Genomic DNA, 20,814 nt, shown 5'->3' with positions numbered 1-20,814 from the left:
CGAAACTCCGGCTAAGGGTTCGGTGACTACTTCTCTCGTATGTTTGAAATGTCCTTTGTCTATGTTTGGTCGTGATTTTGAAATGGATTTAGTTTGTCTACCTTTGAGTGGTATGGATGTGATTTTGGGTATGAACTGGTTAGAGTACAACCACGTTCTTATTAATTGTTTTAGCAAGTCAGTACATTTCTCTTCCGTCGAAGAGGAAAGTGGTGCAGAGTTTTTATCTACTAAGCAGCTGAAGCAACTGGAACGCGACAGTATCTTGATGTTTTCGTTAATGGCTACTATATCGATTGAGAATCAAGCAGTGATTGATAGGTTACCGGTGATGTGTGAATTTCCTGAAGTTTTTCCAGATGAGATTCCTGATGTGCCTCCAGAGAGAGAAGTTGAGTTTTCTATTGATCTTGTTCCTGGAACGAAGCCGGTCTCGATGGCACCTTATCGTATGTCTACTTCTGAGTTATCTGAGTTGAAGAAACAGTTGGAAGACTTGCTTGAGAAGAAGTTTGTTAGACCAAGTGTTTCACCTTGGGGAGCGCCGGTTTTGCTAGTAAAGAAGAAAGATGGTAGTATGCGGTTGTGTATTGATTATCGGCAGTTGAACAAGGTAACTATCAAGAATAGGTATCCACTTCCGAGAATTGATGATTTGATGGATCAGCTAGTGGGTGCACGAGTTTTCAGCAAGATTGATTTAAGATCAGGTTATCACCAGATTAAAGTAAAAGATGAAGATATGCAGAAGACAGCTTTCAGAACGCGTTATGGTCACTATGAATATAAAGTTATGCCTTTTGGTGTTACCAATGCACCTGGAGTGTTTATGGAGTATATGAATCGCATCTTCCATGCATTTTTGGATCGGTTCGTAGTTGTGTTCATCGACGATATCTTGATTTACTCTAAGACTGAAGAAGAACATGCCGAGCATCTGAAGATTGTCTTACAAGTGTTGAAAGAGAAGAAACTTTATGCTAAATTGTCTAAGTGTGAATTCTGGTTGAATGAAGTGAGTTTCCTTGGCCATGTTATTTCCGGAGATGGTATTGCTGTGGATCCGTCTAAAGTCGAAGCTGTATCGCAATGGGATACTCCTAAGTCCGTTACTGAAATTAGAAGCTTTTTGGGTTTAGCTGGTTACTATAGAAGGTTTATTGAAGGATTTTCTAAGTTAGCTCTTCCGCTAACGCAGTTGACTTGTAAGGTAAAACTTTTGTGTGGGACGTCCATTGTGAGAAAAGTTTCGGTGAATTAAAGAAGCGTTTGACGACTGCTCCAGTGTTAATTTTGCCGAAGTCAGATGAACCTTTTGTGGTTTATTGTGATGCGTCCAAGTTGGGTTTAGGAGGTGTACTTATGCAAGGAGGTAAAGTGGTAGCTTATGCTTCAAGACAGTTGAGAATTCATGAGAAGAATTATCCTACGCATGATCTCGAGTTGGCGGCTGTAGTCTTTGTATTGAAGATATGGAGACATTACTTGTATGGTTCGAGATTTGAGGTGTTTAGTGATCACAAGAGTTTGAAGTATTTGTTCGATCAGAAGGAATTGAATATGAGGCAGCGAAGATGGCTAGAGTTGCTAAAGGATTACGACTTTGGTTTGAATTATCATCCAGGTAAAGCTAATGTTGTTGCAGATGCCTTGAGTAGGAAGACATTGCATATGTCCGCCATGATGGTCAGAGAGTTCGAGTTACTTGAACAGTTCAGAGATATGAGTTTGGTTTGTGAATGGACACCTCAGAGTGTGAAATTGGGTATGCTGAAGATTGATAGTGAATTTCTGAAAAGTATCAAGGAAGCACAGAAAGTTGATGTAAAGTTTGTGGACTTGTTGGTTGCTAGAGATCAGACTGAAGACAGTGATTTTAAAATCGATGATCAAGGTGTGTTGAGATTCCGAGGAAGAATTTGTATCCCAGACAATGAAAAGATTAAGAAGATGATTCTTGAAGAGAGTCATAGAAGTAGCTTGAGTATTCATCTGGGAGCTACGAAGATGTATCATGATTTAAAGAAGATTTTCTGGTGGTCTGGTTTGAAACGAGATGTGGCACAGTTTGTGTATTCCTGTTTAGTTTGTCAGAAGTCGAAAGTCGAGCATCAGAAACCTGCTGGGATGATGGTACCTTTAGATGTGCCAGAATGGAAATGGGATAGTATATCGATGGATTTTGTGACGAGTATGCCGAATACTCCGAGAGGGAGCGACACAATTTGGGTTATTGTTGATAGGTTGACGAAGTCAGCTCATTTTCTACCTATTAATATTAGTTTCCCTGTTGCCCAGTTGGCAGAGATTTATATCAAGGAGATTGTGAAGTTGCATGGTGTTCCTTCGAGCATCGTGTCAGATAGACATCCAAGATTTACTTCTAGATTTTGGAAAAGTTTGCAAGAGGCCTTGGGTTCGAAGTGGAGATTGAGTTCGGCGTATCATCCACAGACAGATGGTCAGTCGGAGAGGACAATTCAGTCGCTAGAGGATTTGTTGAGAATTTGTGTTCTTGAACAAGGAGGAACTTGGGACAGTCATCTTCCGTTGATCGAGTTCACTTATAATAATAGTTATCATTCTAGTATTGGAATGGCACCGTTCGAGGCTTTGTATGGTCGGAGATGCAGAACTCCGTTGTGTTGGTTTGAATCAGGAGAAAGAGCGGTCTTAGGACCAGAGATTGTTCAGCAAACTACTGAGAAAGTTCAGATGATCCAAGAGAAAATGAAGGCGTCGCAGAGTCGACAAAAGAGTTATCATGATAAGCGTAGAAAAGATCTTGAATTTCAGGAAGGAGACCACGTGTTTTTGAGAGTCACTCCTATGACTGGTGTAGGACGTGCTTTAAAGTCAAAGAAGTTGACCCCGAAGTTCATTGGTCCGTATCAGATATTGGAAAGAGTTGGAACGGTGGCTTACCGAGTGGGTTTACCGCCGCATCTTTCGAATTTGCACAACGTTTTCCATGTGTCGCAACTTCGAAAGTATGTTCCGGATCCATCTCATGTAATTCAGAGTGATGATGTGCAAGTTAGAGACAACCTTACGGTAGAAACTTTACCGTTGAGGATTGATGATCGTAAAGTGAAGACGTTGAGAGGCAAGGAGATACCTCTCGTGAGAGTCGTTTGGTCGGGAGCGACTGGTGAAAGCTTGACGTGGGAGCTTGAGAGTAAGATGCTGGAGTCTTATCCAGAGTTGTTTGCTTGAGGTAAATTTTCGAGGACGAAAATCTTTTAAGTGGGGGAGAGTTGTAACGCCCACTTTCGTTTAATCGTTTATTTAATCGAGTTTAGGTGATTATATTATATTTATATAATATATGCATGATTTTGGTATGTCTTGATGATTTATGATGATTTGATTGATGACGTGTTAAGTTATGAGTTTTGGAAGATTTGATAAGGATATGATATTTATTTTATTGTTAAATAGAATAAAGATTTGAAAATAATATAAAATATTTAGTTGAGGGCTGTTTTGATATTTTAGATAGTTTTGGGGGTGAAAGTGAGATAAGATAAGTAATTAAGAAAAGATATAAATAGGGAAGACCTAATTTTTAGAAAAACTCATTGTAAGTGAAAACTTTTGGAAAAGGGAGAAAAAGCTTAGAAGGGAGAAGAGCATAGAGAGGGCTGCGATTTCTTCATAACCAGGTAAGGGTGAGACTAATAACTCAGTATTGTTAATTGAATGTGATTCTGATGATTAGTTAACAAGAATTAGGAGTGAATTGGAGAAAACGAAAACTAGGTCAAAACTTTAGAATTGATGATCAAACGGTGAGAATTGGTTTAATTGATGTAGAAAGTGTTCCTAGACCTTAGATAATGTTTAGGACGAACTTTGGAATCAAAAACAAGCTTAGAACCATGTGAAACGTCGAGTTTTTGTGAATTTAGGAAGTCTGGCCGTAGCGACATTCATCGCTCGCCACGACGAGCTATGAATCTCGCCTCGCGAGTGATGAACATTCATCGCTCGCCTCGCGAACCCTGTTTCCTCGCCTCGCGAGTTGTGCAATGCAGCTCGCCATAGCGAGCGACCTTACTCGCCATAGCGAACTAAGGCAGAGTGCATGTTAGATTTTGTATTTTCGACTTTTTAGTTGGACCTTGAGTGCCTTTGAGTGCCTGAACATACCTAGTATTGATTAGGAATGAATGTAGGATCAGAGGGAACCCATAACAAGCTTAGTTTGGGAGTTGAGTGGTACTCGCCACGGCGAGTAAGAACTCTCGCCTCGCGAGCACAACCAGGATGAACTTGTTTGAGTGTTTGTGCGATTTGTGTCGCACGTTTTGATCAAGAGCGAACCCCCTTATGATAATAAGACCTAATGATGACGTTAAATCCAGTCTGTAAGTTGTTTAAGATATGTTGATATTGATTGAGTATGATTAAGGTATTGTATATTTATGTAAGATATGGAAGTTTAATTATGAAATAATTGATGTGCTATTGATATAATGATATCATCCTGTTATGTGACTTGATTATGCTGCTGCTGTTATTTAACTAAGTGCATTGTATGTATTTATATATGATGAAATGATGACGTTTAGCTCCAAATTGTTGGATGCATGTTGATATGTTGATTACGATGTTTTGTTCATAAGAGTCCATGCATAGCATCTCATTGAGCTTAGTCCTCACCACGTTTATTAGGAGCTTTGTCCTCCGCACGATTATTAGGAGCTTTGTCCTCCGCACGATTAAAGTATATTAATACTTATGATGACGATTGGTACCACATGCATATAAGGAGTCTAAGAGCATTGTCACATTGTCATGTCCATAATGCTATGTTGTTGATGACGATTGAATAAGTGAATACGTGATATCTGTTTATTGAATATGTGAATACGTGATACTTGTTATTTGAATATGCAAAGTTATCCAAGAATGATTATGATGTTAATGTTAACTATGATTCGAATTACTTTGATTAGCATTATTTTGTTATGAAATCTCACCCCTTCTGCTTGAAAATGTTGCCCTTCGTATGGGTAACTTGCAGGTGATCGTGCTTAGTGTGCAGTTTGCTTCTGTGAGTGGCCTTGCCTCACTGTGTCGTCTAGGTCGCTCTGATACGTAACGGGATGGGGTTTATGTTTATGCATGCTTCATTCTTTTACGTGGATAATATGTTATTTTATTATGTTATGGATTATGAACTATTTTGATGGGGCCTACGTGCCAAATTGATTTATGATTTTCGAATTAATATTCCGCTGCTATGTTAAAGATATTTTGTGAAGGTTAAATTATTATTTAACTGTTTTTGGATTACGTTTCTATGTGATATCCCGTTTATGGTTTTTACTCTGATAATTGTTTAAGAAATTTGTATATTGGGAAAACGGGGTGTTACAAAGTGGACACAATCTCCTCTAACATATACTTTCTGATACTCTTGACTCGGAGGGTTATCACAGTCTCCAGAAATATTCACCAAGAACTCTTTTACTAATTTCTCATAGCAATTACCAAGACTGCATACAATTTTCAGCATATCTGCTTCTTTGATCATATTCATCACATTTGCCATCCTTACAGCCTCCTTCCCTAATTCTCTTTCTAACGCCAGTCTCCTTACCAAAAATGAATTTCCATCTTTGTGCATTCTCAGGTAAGTGAAATGACACTGATGGGATAAAACCGCAAGTGCACGGTCTTACCGAAGCAGTAAAAAGATGAGTATCGTTCCGACAGGGAGTTATGAATTCAATTAACTTTAGACAATGATTAGACTGAAGTTTTATAAGGTAGAAAGTTTTGGGTTTTTTAATTGAAAGCAAATAATAAAAGAAAAGATAAAAGCCTTGGGATTATTGGTTCATCTAATTGACAAGTTCTTCACGAACCAAACTATTAAACTTATAACCTTATGTTAGACCTAACTTCTAAAGACAGTTTCTCTTTTGTTCCTCTAGAAACCAAGCCTATTTCGCTGACCTAATTACTATTAGATTTTGGTCCTAAGTTGCAACCAAGCCTATTTCGCTGACTTGATCACAATTTAGAATCCTTGAAGTTCGAAACTATATGTCTCAAAGATTGTAAAGACTATTTCGCTGCCTTTACAATCTTTGTGTAAATTCACTTGTTCGAATATCAAAACTCCACTTTCGTTTTATGAATTGATATTTGAGATGATGGATGAACAATTATCAAACCCTCCACTTTCGTTTCCATAGTTTAATAATGGTTAATCCATGTTAAAGCGGTGAATTTAGATTAGAGATTAGGGTTACATAAGATTAAGGTTTAAAGCTTGGTTTGATTAGGATTATGTCATTAGACTTATCCAACAATCCCAAGACAAGAGAAGTCTACTCACTAATGTTCATCGTAGACATGGAGAAGAAGAGAGAAAGCATAAAAGTAAATAACAATAAAGTAAAAGGAACTTTTATTAGAAAGACAATTGTCACATATTGAATTCCAAGAAAAGATGAATATTTGTGATGGATGGCTACTCTATTTATAGCATACATTTGACTTAAAATCTAAGCAATTACATTCAGGCTAAAAATAGAGTAGCTTAAAATCTAAGCAAAAGCAGCAAAAGACACTCTGGAGGGTGGCACGACCGTGCCAAGCTTCTGACTTTAGGGGAGACATATTTTGTCTTCCAGTCTTTGTATTTTCGTACCGAATCAGCTCCAAGTCCCTTTCTTTTGCTCCAAGACTCAATGCATCCAATATTCATTCCTGAAATATAATAAAATGCAATTTGTAGTAAACTATCTTAAAAAGGAAATAATATTAATATAAAATAAACTAAAATCTAATTAAAACTAAACTAAATAATATCTAGAAATAGGTAATAAATGACTCATCAAACTCCCCCACACTTGAATCTTTGCTTGTCCTCAAGCAAAAGGCATAGACATGGCAGCAACAAAAGGATTAATATATGACCATTTAAATAAAAGCTTATGTCTCCCTCGAGGTCTCATTTCAATGTACACTAATCACAACTTCAATTATTCCTTGTAAACTTATTCAACCCAACAACAAATTTCAAGTGAGTGTGTGTGTGTAGTCCAACCCTTTTCTTGCTCCTGTATAAGATAGATATTATCAGGAACACGTTCTAACCTTAACACTAAAATGACCGAGAAAAATCTTTTCTTCATTTCATATAAGAGAGGTGGGAGAGTTAAGATAGATTTGATGAATTTATACATTTGGGGGCTTGTAGATGCCTAGGGGCTATCATTTCACACTGGAAGTCCGTGAGGGGGTATCCTTTCCTCCAAGTTTCTATGATCACCCTAAGTAGTGCTACAACTTGTTTACTTCACTTAGGAAGTTCCTCTTTTTAGAGGGTTTAATTTAAGCACAATTTGTTTGAGAAATCATCACCACATTTAGGAAGTCAGTGAGAGGCTATCCTTTCCTCCACGTGCTGGTGATATCCTTCTGCCCCATTTCGGTTTACACATTTCATCACATTAGAATTATTCCCACACAAACTTATACTAATTTTACTCTGAAGATTTTTAAGGGTCCAGGTTACCATTAAAGCTAGAACGTGTTCCTTAAAATACCTATTCATACACTTACTCAAGGATTGCAACTAGGTGCTTTTCTCATTGGAGAATTTTCACAATAAAACTTGATGTGGGTATAGCAACAACACTTACAACACAAGAAATCACTTTCATGTACAAGAAACGACCATTGAAGAGACAACAAAAAATTTATGTCATAATAAAACATTAAAAACAAGCTGCTTATTCATGCCTTTTACAATAAAACAAAACAAAAGAATAAAGTTCAAGGGAGTTTGGAAACACTACGACTAAAGACACTTTATTAGGCTCCCCCCACACTTAGGAGAAGCATTGTCCTCAATGATTTAAAAGAAGAAGAAGAAGAAGAAGAAGAAGAAGAAGAAGAAGAAGAAGAAGAAGATGATGATGAAGAAAGAAGAGAAGTAGAGAAGAGTAGAGGAAGAGGAGAGCTCACAATTTTATTGTAGTCCATAAGGTGGACCTTGGAGGTGAAGGTGTTGCATCATGTATCGGAACATTGGATTGTTTTATTCATTCATTTGATTGCCCCTTAGGACATCGTTTCTTAGCCCGATCATTTCAACACCTTGTCTTTGTTGCTCGGTGCATGTTCTTTGAACTTTGGTTTGCATCCATGCCCACCGTTCATCATTATAGTTTCCACCGGCTTTTTGTTCATGGTGTTGTGCACCTACCTCCTCTTTATCACCACCATCATCATCATCATCACCATCATCTTGTACCTGTGGGTTAGTACCAACATAAAGCAAATTTTCCACCACCTCCGGATTAGTAATGTCCGAATTAGGTAGAATAATCAAACAATTAGCTCTAATGATTCTCCATTCATATTGGTAATTGTGAGTAGGGTCATGGGTTTTAAGGAATGACAAAGCAGTGAGAGTATAAAAGTTTAGATAATAGTTCTCATCTATCCTCTTGATCCCTTGATTCACACTCACCCCAAACTTCTTAGCAATAAAAGTGATGATTCCATCTACCATTATATTACCCTTATCATCCGGCTTTCTTTCTATCAATTGAAAGAAGATAATCAAGCAAGTAATAGCAAATGTTAACATGGTGGTTATAAAGCATGTCTCATAAATAGCTCATCATTCCTCATCAGTCCCTACCTCTTTCCTAGTCTATCCATAACATTATTATCAGTGTATCGACAAACATAAATAAATTGAGAGATAAGAGCTTTAGACCTACTCCTTTGCTTGTCATCTTTAAAATTGATGCCATGGTTCTTGAATGTTGCTTTCTTTTTCTTTGCACCACTTCTAGAGCTTTCAATCTCCTTGCCTTTTTGATGCCATTGACCTAGTTAACTTGGTTTGGGTTTTAGGGAAGGTTAGGGTTTGGTAAGGTTTTGGTTTGGAAAGGTTGGTTTAGTGATAGGTTGGGGTTTAAGTGAGGTTGATGAGTTTAATGATGGAGATTGGTGAAGAATTATTTTTTTTTGGGTTAAGGTTAAATGGTGTAGAATTTGGTGTTTGAATGGATGAATGTTGGTTTTGATTGGTGGTAAATGTTTGGAATGATGAATGGAGATAGATATGGAGGTTTAAATGTTGATGTTATGGAGATTTAGAGAGGGAAGTTTGTGTTTGAGAATGAAGGAAGAAGAAGAAAAGTGAAAAAAAATGGTAAAAGAGGGTCTGGGACCATGGCACGGCCGTGCCAGTACAGGCACGGGCCGTGCCAACTCTCTGGAAGTTGGTGAAGTATGGCTAGGTTACAGGCACGGCCGTGCCATCACTGGCACTGGCCGTGCCAAGCTTCTGGACATGCAAGGCTCAATTTTCTTCATTTTTCGCATCATATTTGGACAAATACCTACAAAACAAATTAAAACAACACAAAACAAACAAAATAAAAGCAATTAAACCCGTGGGTTGCCTCCCACGAAGCGCTCGTTTAAAGTCATTAGCTTGACAATCGAGAGGTTTCTCTACCCTATACCCAATCTTTCCCAAAGGGATAGTGGCATCAACCTAAGATTCTCTCCCAATTCACACATAGATTTCTCAATGGTTTCACTCTCAATCACACAAGGGGTGGAAAAACTCTCAATCACTATGAGGTTAGGCTTAGCAAGCCTTTGTGGGACATGAATTTTGAGTTTATAAGGTGGTGAAACGATTGGCTTATCACTCTCTCCTATGATTTCTCACCTTGTTGCTTTTCACTCTCTATCTCACCCTCAATTGTCTTAGTTTTCATAATGGGGTCCTCTAACTGCTTACCGTCCCTAAGTTGAATAGCATTTATAAGGCCTTTGGGGTTGGCTTCAGTTTGACTTTGAAAGACATTGAGGGTTTGAGAGGAAGTAGCTACTTTTTGGGCTACTTGAGAGATTTGAGTTTCTAGCATTCTAGTGTGAGTAGCAATGGAGTCCACTTTAGATGTAAGCTTGACAAGAGAGTCATTCAAAAATCCAGTTTGATTTTTAAGTTCTTGAAATTGCTTGGATTGCTCCATAGCATTTTTTTCTAGCAAAATTTCCAAGCTGGATTTCTGAGGGACTCTTTCGTTGTTTACATAAACGGGTGGTGTTGTTTGTTGTCCAAAGGTATAAAATTTTTGCTCGGGACTTTTAGCAACACTACCTAGCTGGAATTCAACACCAGTATGGTCAAGTATTCCAAAAAATTCACAAGGTGGTGAAACAAGAGCAGGTGTGACGACACTTACAGTTAATTTATCAAATTTTTGAAGAAGTGTGTCCACCTTAGCAGATAGATGATCAAGGGTAGAAACCTGGCACATACCTGCCTCTTTTTTAGAGGGTGGAGGAGTACCTTCAGTGATAACTCTCTCACTTGTCCACTGATAGTGGTTGTGTGCCATGTTCTCGATCAAATCATAGGCTCCTGTGTAAGTTTTATTCATCAAAGCTCCACCTGCAGCTGTTGGTGTAAGCCCTAGAGGCCAATAGTTTATGTTAAACCTATCTTATGTATCATGACTTTTATTATTGAATAATATATGGCACTCTTTATTATATTTAGATAATGTTAATAAAGTCCTTAGAATAGATAGTTCGTGTAATAATATATTAAGTGTGACTTAATCATGAGATTACATTATCTTATAGAATGCTATTCTTAAATGTATCCGTAGTCAAAGCTTTAATATGAATAAAGGATAATAATAAAGCGTCGAGACTATTATGTATGTAGACTGATGACCGCATCTCATGGGTCATAGATATGAGATATCAAGTCTATACATAGATATAAATATTAGGAGTAATATTTATATTGGATTGACCCACTGTGAGAATACTACATAGTAAGTTATGAAATTGTCATAAGATATTCTCACAATGATAATAATGTATATCACTCTTAGACCTGAAACCACTATGATCTCTAGATGTGGACTCAAGTGCTTTGTTGCCATTCTAACGTTGTCTGTAAAAGGATAACAATAACGTTGGTTGATGGGCACTTGATGAATCATGCTGAGGGTCATGAGTGTCCTAGATGGGATTTGTCCCTCCTCATAAACAGGAGATATATCTTTAGGCCTCTTGATGAAATATGACTATAAATATGCATGGCCATGCGGAACTAAGTCAATATAAGATATTGGACTTATTCGTTAAATAGTATATTTCGGAATCAAGATAAATGAACATTGATCTATACAAGGGTGACACTATCTATGCCTTGGGATCAATGAAGATATTGAGACAAAGGAGTAATTATACACATATGTATTATCATGAAAGGTTTCGTCAGATCACTTGACATTCTTGTCACTTGGGTAGCAATGATGTGTTGCTAGATACCGCTCATTGTTTATAATATTAAATATTAAGATTTAATATTATTGCCAACGTGACTAGAACCTAAAGGGTCACACACAAAGAACAGTCAAAAGAGATATGTATAAGTACGACTTATATAAAGGGTACGCTTAGTAAATAATGCTAATGATTTAGCAAAGTTTACTAAACTCGTATTGGGCTTAATGAAGTCAAAAACGAGTTTGACTTGCAAAGCACATAAGGAGTTCTATAAATAGAACCCTAGTGCAACAGTTTGCGGTTACGTTCTTTTGCAGAAACCCTAGTTCTCTGACTTCCGTCTTCTTGGCTAGCACCGAGGTTTTGGAGGAGCACTGTTCGTGTGGACTTGATAGAGGCTCTGCTATTTGCTTGGCTGTGATCGTGATTCCGGTTCGCAGATTCCACCGATCGTTTTCAGACCAATCGTTCTAAGGTAACAATCGAATCACTGGTTCAAGTTCCAATTCGTAATGATCCAAGGAAAGTAAATCGAAAATTTTATTCCGCTGCTTATTCTGTACATGTCGATTTACCTTCAGCAGCTGCATCAACATTCATTTTTGTGGAAAACAAAAGACCATTATAAAAAGTGTGGATAATAAGCCAATTCGCAAAACCATGATGGGGGCAAAGCCTAAGCATTTCTTTGAAACGCTCCCACGCATTGTAAAGAGATTCACCATCTTTTTGAGTGAATTGTGTGATTTGACTCCTTAATTGAGCAGTTTTACTATGGGGAAAGAATTGGGAAAGGAATGTCTTCCTCATTTGGTCCCATGAAATTATAGAACCAATTTTCAATGAATGAAACCAAGCACTAGCTCTATCCCTCAAAGATAAAGGAAAGAGATGCAGCCTTACGGCCTCTTGGTTTGCCTTCAAATTTCCACTGAGTCTTAAAAAAATTGAAACATGAAGATTCGGATCCTCAGTGGGTGATCCGAAAAATTGATTTTGCTGCACTAGGTAAATAAGTGCAGGATTTATTTCAAAATTATTACCCTCAACCGTTGGGTACACAATAGCATCGTACGGCTCATCTGAAGATGTGATTGCATACTCTTTGAGAGCACGTTTCTCAGCCATATCGTTATTATTGTGTGTTTTTCATCTTAGAATAAGAACCCAAGAAGTTAACGGTAAAAACAAAGAAATAAAAAATAAATTATTATTTTTTTTTCAATCTAATGGTTAAAAAAAAATTAATCAAATTGCAATAACTCCCCGGCAACGACGCCAAAAACTTGATGGCATAAAACCGCAAGTGCACGGTTCTATCGAAGTAGTAAAATTAGAGTATCGTTCTGACCGGGAGTTATGAATTCAATTAAATTTAGATAATGATTTGACTAAAGTTTTATAAGATAGAAAGTTTTGGATTTTTAATTGAAAGTAAATAATAAAAGAAAAGATAAAAGCCTTGGGATTATTGGTGCATCTAATTGACAAGTTCTTCACAAACCAAACTATTAAACTTATAACCTTATGTTAGACCTAACTTCTAAAGACAGTTTCTCTTTTGTTCCTCTAGAAACCAAGCCTATTTCGCTGACGTGATTACTATTAGATTTTGGTCCTAAGTTGCAACCAAGCCTATTTCGCTGACTTGATCACAATTTAGAATCCTTGAAGTTCGAAACTATATGTCTCAAAGATTGTAAAGACTATTTCGCTGCCTTTACAATCTTTGTCTAAATTCACTTGTTCGAATATCAAAACTACACTTTCATTTTATGAATTGATATTTGAGATGATAGACGAACAATTATCAAACCCTCCACTTTCGTTTCCACAGTTTGATAATGGTTAATCCATGTTAAAGCGGTGAATTTAGATTAGAAATTAGGGTTACATAAGATTAAGGTTTAAAGCTTGGTTTGATTAGGATTATGTCATTAGACTTATCCAACAATCCCAAGACAAGAGAAGTCTACTCACTAATGTTCATCGTAGACAAGGAGAAGAAGAGAGAAAGCATAAAAGTAAATAACAAGAAAGTAAATGAACTTTTATTAGAAAGACAATTGTCACATATTGTATTCCAAGAAAAGATGAATATTTATGATGGATGGCTACTCTATTTATAGCATATATTTGACTTAAAATCTAAGCAATTACATTCGGGCTAAAAATAGAGTGGCTTAAAATCTAAGCAAAAGCAGCAAAAGACACTCTGGAGGGTGGCACGGCCGTGCCAATGCTAGCACGGGCCGTGCCACGCTTCTGACTTTAGGGGAGACATATTTTGTCTTCCAATCTTTGTATTTTCGTACCGAATCAGCTCCAAGTCCCTTTCTTTTGCTCCAAGACTCAATCCATCCAATATTCATTCCTGAAATATAATAAAATGCAATTTGTAGTAAACTATCTTAAAAAGGAAATAATATTAATATAAAATAAACTAAAATCTAATTAAAACTAAACTAAATAATATCTCAAAAACACATGGTCTCCTTCTTGAAATTCAAGATCTTTTCTACGCTTATCATGGTAACTCTTTTGTCAACTTTGCGACGCTTTCATCTTCTCTTGAATCATCTTAACCTTCTCAGTGGTTTGTTGAACAATCTCTGGTCCTAAGACCACTCTTTCACCTGACTCAAACCAACACAACGGAGTTCTGCATCTCCGACCATATAAAGCCTCATAAGGTGCCATTCCAACACTGGAATGATAACTATTATTGTACGTGAACTCTATCAATGGAAGATGACTATCCCAAGTTCCTCCTTGCTCAAGTACACAAACTCTCAAAAAATCTTCTAACGACTGAATCATCCTCTACGACTGGCCATCTATCTGCGGATGATACGCCGAACTCAACCTCAACTTAGAACCTAAAGCCTCTTGCAAACTTTTTCAAAATCTAGAAGTAAATCTTGGATCTATATCTGATACAATGTTTGAAGGAACACCATGCAACTTCACAATATCTCGAATATAAATCTCTGCCAATTGAGAAATAGGAAAACTAATATTAATCTGAAGAAAATGAGCCGACTACGTCAATATGCCAACAATCACCCAAATCGCGTCATTCCCTTTAAGAGTATTCGGCAAACTCGTCACAAAATCCATGGATATACTATCCCATTTCCACTCTGGCACATCTAAAGACACCATCATACCAGCAGGTTTCTGACGCTCATCCTTCGACTTCTGACAAATAAAACAAGAATACACAAACTGTGCAACGTCGCATTTCAATCCAGACCACCAAAACAACTTCTTTAGATCATGCTACATCTTCGGAGCTCCCGGATGAATACTCAAGTTACTTCTATATATGACTCTATTCAAGAATCATTTTCTTCATCTCGTCATCGTCTGGAAGACAAATCCTACCTCGAAACCTCAACACACCTTGATCATCGATTTTAAAATCACTATCTTCAGTCTGATTACTAGCAACCAACAAGTGCACAAACTTAACATCAACTTTTTGCGCTTCTTTAATACTCTTCAGAAATTCATTATCAATCTTCAGCATTCCTAGCTTCACACTTTCAGATGACATTTCACAAACTAAACTCAAATCTCTGAACTATTCAAGCAACTCGAACTCCTTTACCATCATAGCAGACATATGCAAGGTCTTCCTACTCAAAGCATCTGCAACAACATTAGCTTTACCCGGATGATAGCTCAACTCAAAATCATAGTCCTTCAGCAATTCAAGCTATCTACGCTGCCTCATATTCAATTCCTTCTGATCGAACAGATACTTCAAACTCTTATGATCACTAAACACCTCAAATCTCATACTGTACAAGTAATGTCTCCATATCTTCAATACAAAGACCACAGCAGCCAACTCTAAATCGTGCGTAGGGTAATTCTTCTCATGAATTATCAACTGTCTCGAAGCATAAGCTACTACTTTTCCATGTTGCATAAGCACACCACCTAAACCCAGCTTGGACGCATCACAATATACCACAAAAGGTTCATCTAATTTTGGAAAAATCAAAACCGGAGTTGTCGTCAGCCGCTTCTTCAATTCACTGAAACTGTTCTCACATTGAACATCCCACACAAAGGCTTTACCTTTACAAGTCAACTGCGTTAGCGGAAGTGCTAACTTTGAAAATCCTTCTATAAATCTTCTGTAATAACCAGCCAATCCCAAAAAGCTTCTAATCTCAGTAACCGACTTAGGAGTCTCCCATTGCGATACCGCTTCAACTTTAGACGGATCTACTGCAATACCACTACCAGAAATAACATGTCCAAGAAAGCTCACTTCTTTCAACCAGAATTCACCCTTAGACAATTTCGCATAAAGGTTCTTCTCTTTCAACACTTGCAAAACCAGCTTCAAATGCTCAGCATGTTCTTCTTCAGACTTGAAGTAAATCAAAATATCATCGATAAAAACAACCACGAACCGATCCAAAAATGCATGAAAGATGCGATTCATGTACTCCATAAATACTCCAGGCGCATTTGTAACACCGAACGGCATCACCTTATACTCATAATGGCCATACCGCGTTCTGAAAGCTGTCTTCTGCATATCTTCATCTTTTACTTTAATCTGGTGATAACGATCTCAAATCTATCTTGCTGAAAACTTTTGCACCCACCAACTGATCCATCAAATCATCAATCCTCGGAAGTGGATACCTATTCTTGATTGTCACCTTGTTCAACTCTAATCAAGCGATCCTCGTTCTCTGTCTGTGTACCAGTCAAAGCAAAAACTCTACCATTAGTCGGCGCCTTCTTAGGCTTCATGCACAATGAACCAATGTGACCCTCTTCATTGCAGTTAAAACATTCTATATCATCATGTTTACACTCAGCTAGTGCATGACCCTTCTTTCCACAGCGAAAACATCTCTTGGTATCCCCAGGATAAGCATTACTCTTGTGACCTTTCTCACCACACGTAAAACAGACAATCTGTAACACCCCGTTTTCCCAACATAAAAATTTCATAAAAATAATCAGAGTATTCACATAAACGGAATGTGTCACATTCTTTTCTTAAAATCATAAACTAAATAAATAACTATTTATCCTTTAAAATTCAATAACAAAATCTTTAATACTTCGCAGCGGAATTTATTCAATAGCTAAAACAGTCTTTGGCACGAAGGCCTCTTCATAAATGTCTCATAAAAATCCAATCTAAAAACATAGTCATAAATCTTCAAAATCAATACGTAAGGAATAGAAAAGCAATAACAAAGTTCCCATCCCGTTACGTATCAGAGCACCTAAGACACACGAGAGAGAAAGCTCACACGACATCAACTATTCTTGGTTACCTGCAAGTTACTCATACGAAGAGCAATATTTCCAAGCAGAAGGGGTGAGATTTCGCAAAACAATATTATTAAGCTTATAATTCAATAATTATATTTAACAACCTAAAATCATCATAATATTCATCATAGACAATAATATATCATATATCACATCTTTAATAGTTCATATAAAGAATCACAGCTTCAACAACTTGGCAACTTAAACATCTTTGACTCGACAAATGCGACTCCAACTTGACTATGCAACTTAGACCTCTTATATGCATGTGGTACCAATCCAGGGCATCAAGCCCCCAACGTGTTTGAGCGTAAATAGGCTCCCAGGGCATCAAGCCCTCAACATATTTGAGCGTAAAAAGGCTCCTAGGGCATCAAGCCCTCAACTTAATTGAGCAAAGGCTCCAGGGCATCAAGCCTCCAACAATGAAATGCTAATGCATGGACTCGACCTCTTAACATCTTAAATCGACAACCTCTTATATAATCCAATAATTTGGAACTTCATCATCTTAATCAACTTAGCCCGACTCATGCAGCTTAGTTAAATAACAACAGCAACACAACAGTATAGAAAAACAGCATGACATAATAATATCAAATGCAAGTCAACAACGTCTCAATTATTCACATATAATTCAAGTAATGCATATACAATTATATCACAATATAACAACATCAAATAATAATCAACATCTTAAAACATCATATATACATATAACACTTCATCAATCATGGACAATATCGTATTCACAACATATACATACATATACTAATTCATCAATCATAAACAACATCATACTCATAAACATATACATTCATATACTAATTCATCAATCATATTCAATTATTCACTATGACCTACGTGCAGTAATTTGACTATAACTCAAGTTCTATAAATCCTTTTGAAGTCAAACCTACAAATTTCGTGTTTACACCTAAGACCAATTTTGTACCAATCAATACCAGTTTTCATTTCAAATTCGGACAAAGTTTTGCTGAAATTCATAAAAATTCACTGTGACCTACGTGCAGTAATTTGAGCATAACTCAAGTTCTATAAATCGTTTTGTTGTCAGACCAAAGGCATTAGAAAGCTAACATCCATACCTACAACTTTCGTGTTTATACCTAAGACCAATTCTGTACCAATCAATACCAGATTTCATTTCAAAGTCGGGGCAGAGATGAAAAGAAAAATCAGAAAAAGCAACCTATATTATTCAACTTCACTTCTCAAAATCATCACTCTTAACCCTAATTCTCAAATTCTCAAAAACTAAACCTACAACATGTTAAATACAATTTTCAGAATCATAGACTCAAAATTATTGAATGTTAGTCTCACCTTTACCTTAACAATGAAAATCGTAGCTCTCTAGGTGCTTCTCCCTTCTCTTGGCTTTTTCTCCCTTTTCTCCAAAATTGATCGTACGTTATGTTTTTCTAACTAGGTCTTTCCTATTTATAATCTTTTTTTCTATCTTATCTTATTTCTCTTTCTCCCCCAAAACTCTCTAAAATCTCGTAACAACCCCTAAACTTAATATTATTTTATTTTCAAATCTTAATCTATTAAATAATATAAGGCTTAATTGCACTTTTCCCCCCTATCTTTTGCTAATTGTGCGATTTTGCACCCCCTCTTTTTTTTTTTAGCGATTTTGCACCCCATCTTTTGTCAATTGTGTTTTGTTCAAAATCATCATTAAAAGAGAGGAAAAGGGACTAAAGATAGGGTGCAAAATCGCTCAAGAAAAAGAAGAGAAGGTGCAAAATCGCACAATTAGCAAAAAGATAAGGGGCAAAAGTGCAATTGAACACAAAGATGGGGTGCAAAATCAGAAAGGGGGCAAAAAGATGGGGTGCAAAATCGCTCAAAAAAAAAGAGGGGGTGCAAAATCGCACAATTAGCAAAAGATAGGGGGAAAAGTGCAATTAAGCCATAATATAATAAGCCACTTAATAAATCACATTATCATATAAATATATTCTAAACTCTTCTTAATACATTCTAAACTCAATTAAATAATTAAATAAAACAAATAATTCAAAGAGGGTGTTACACAATCTCTCCAGGAGCATCCTTCTTCTTAGGTCGTCTATCTTCGACCATCCTCTGTTTGCTCTTATCAGCAGGGGCACTGTAAGGCTTAGGGCGACTCTGCTGACCCTTAGTCTTCCGCTCATTCACAATCTTGTAATGAGCCTTAGTATCCTCCTCGTAGATCCTGCAACTGCTCACCAGCTCAGAGAAAACTCGAATCTTCTGGTAATCAATTGCCCTCTTAATCTCATCATGCAAACCGTTCTCAAATTTGATACACTTTGAAAACTCAGGAGTCTCTGGAGTGTAGTGTGGATATAACTTTGCCAATTCCACAAACTTGGCAGCATACTCAGTCACGGACATGTTTCCTTGCTTCAGCTCAAGGAACTCGATCTCTTTCTTCCCACGAACATCTTCCGGAAAGTATCTTTTAGGAACTCTCTCCTAAACACAACCCAAGTCACCACAACACCATCTTGCTCTAAGGTAGGTAGAAGAATCACCCACCAATCATCAGCTTCCTCAGCTAGCATGTGCGTACCAAAACGCACCTTCTGAACCTCTGAACACTGCATCACACGGAACACTCTCTCAATCTCTTTGAGCCACGTCTGGGCTCCATCGGGGTCATATCTTCCCTTGAAAGTAGGAGGATGATTCCTCAGAAAGGTCTCTAGCATCCTCGTCTCAGCATTCGCACCAACATTTGCATTAGGCTGTTGTCCCACAGCTTGAGCTACGGCTTGTAGTGCAGCAGCTAACGCAGCGTCGTTTCTTCCAGCCATTCTTAGTTTCTACAACAAGTAACAACAACATAAGATAGTAATATAACTATTACTAAAAATCGACACGACTCTTCTAATTGGCCGGACGGACCGACCTGCTCTGATACCAATTGTAACACCCCGTTTTCCCAACTTATAAATTTCAAACATATTATCAGAGTAAAACATCACATAAACGGGATATCACACTTCTTAAAAATCTTAAACAGATAATTAACTAATTATCTTTCATCGTAAATCATCCACATAATAGCAGCGGAATTAAATTCAACATCATAAAAAGTCTTGGCACGCAGGCCTCATAAAACATCACATAAGTTCAGTTCAAACAACCTAATCATAATTCAATAAGTCAATACGTAAAGGAATAAAAGCATGCAATCAAAAGACCCCATCCGGTTACGTATCAGAGCAACCTAAGACTTAGTGAGGAAAGACCACTCACGACAGCAAACACAACAACCTACTCTGGATCACCTGCAAGTTACTCATACGAAGAGCAACATTTCCAAGCAGAACGGGTGAGATTTCACAAAACAATAATATTAAGCATATAATCCAACAATTATATTTAACAACATAAAAACATCTTATTATTCACCATAGATAATAATATATCATCAATCACTTCGTTAATAATTCATATAAGTAATCACAACTTCACAACTTATCATCTTCGACTCGACAAATGCAACTATGCAACTTAGACCTCTTATATGAATGTGGTACCAATACAGGGTATCAAACCCCCATCACTATTTGAGTATTAATATACTTCCAGGGCATCAAGCCCCCATCGCTAATTGAGCTAAAGCTCCAACGTCTTGAGTACAAAGCTCCAGGGCATCAAGCCCCCAACAATGAAATGCTAATGTATAGACTCGACCTCTTAAACATCTTAATTCGACAACCTCTTATATAATCCAATAATTTGGAACATCATCATCTTCATCAAAATAGACTGACTCATGCAGCTTAGTTAAATAACAACAGCAACATAGGCAGTATACGAAAACAACATGACATAATAATATCAATTGCAAGTCAACATCATCTTAAATATTCAAATACACTTCAAGTAATGCACACATCATTATATAACATCACAATCAACAACAATACCTCTTAAACAGCTTCACAGATTATAATTAACATCATTATTAAGTCTTAATACTACCCCAAGGTTCAACTCTCAACAACTCGTGCAACAAAGGTCGCATAAACCTAACAAGTCACTCTGTTTCTGGGTCACTCGCGAGGCGAGGGCCTCTGCTCGCCGTGGCGAGTTCAGGTCAGAATCCCACAAGTTTCATTCTACAATCTTTCCAGGTTCAATCTCATCCTACATTCTTTCCTAATCATTATTAGA

The 20,814-nt window shown here is 37.1% G+C and overlaps 1 non-coding gene across 1 annotated transcript; it reads left to right on the top strand.

Annotated features, from left to right (window-relative positions):
• Positions 1–11,953: 11,953 nt before the first annotated feature.
• On the top strand, positions 11,954–12,060 carry LOC112421485 (small nucleolar RNA R71). Its single transcript, XR_003011811.2, has one exon. It is a non-coding gene; the product is annotated as a small nucleolar RNA R71 (small nucleolar RNA).
• The last annotated feature ends 8,754 nt before the right edge of the window (positions 12,061–20,814 follow it).

The sequence above is a fragment of the Medicago truncatula genome, chromosome 6 (genome assembly GCF_003473485.1).
Source record: "Medicago truncatula cultivar Jemalong A17 chromosome 6, MtrunA17r5.0-ANR, whole genome shotgun sequence".
NCBI lineage: Eukaryota > Viridiplantae > Streptophyta > Magnoliopsida > Fabales > Fabaceae > Medicago > Medicago truncatula.
This window is presented reverse-complemented; position numbering and strand designations above follow the sequence as displayed.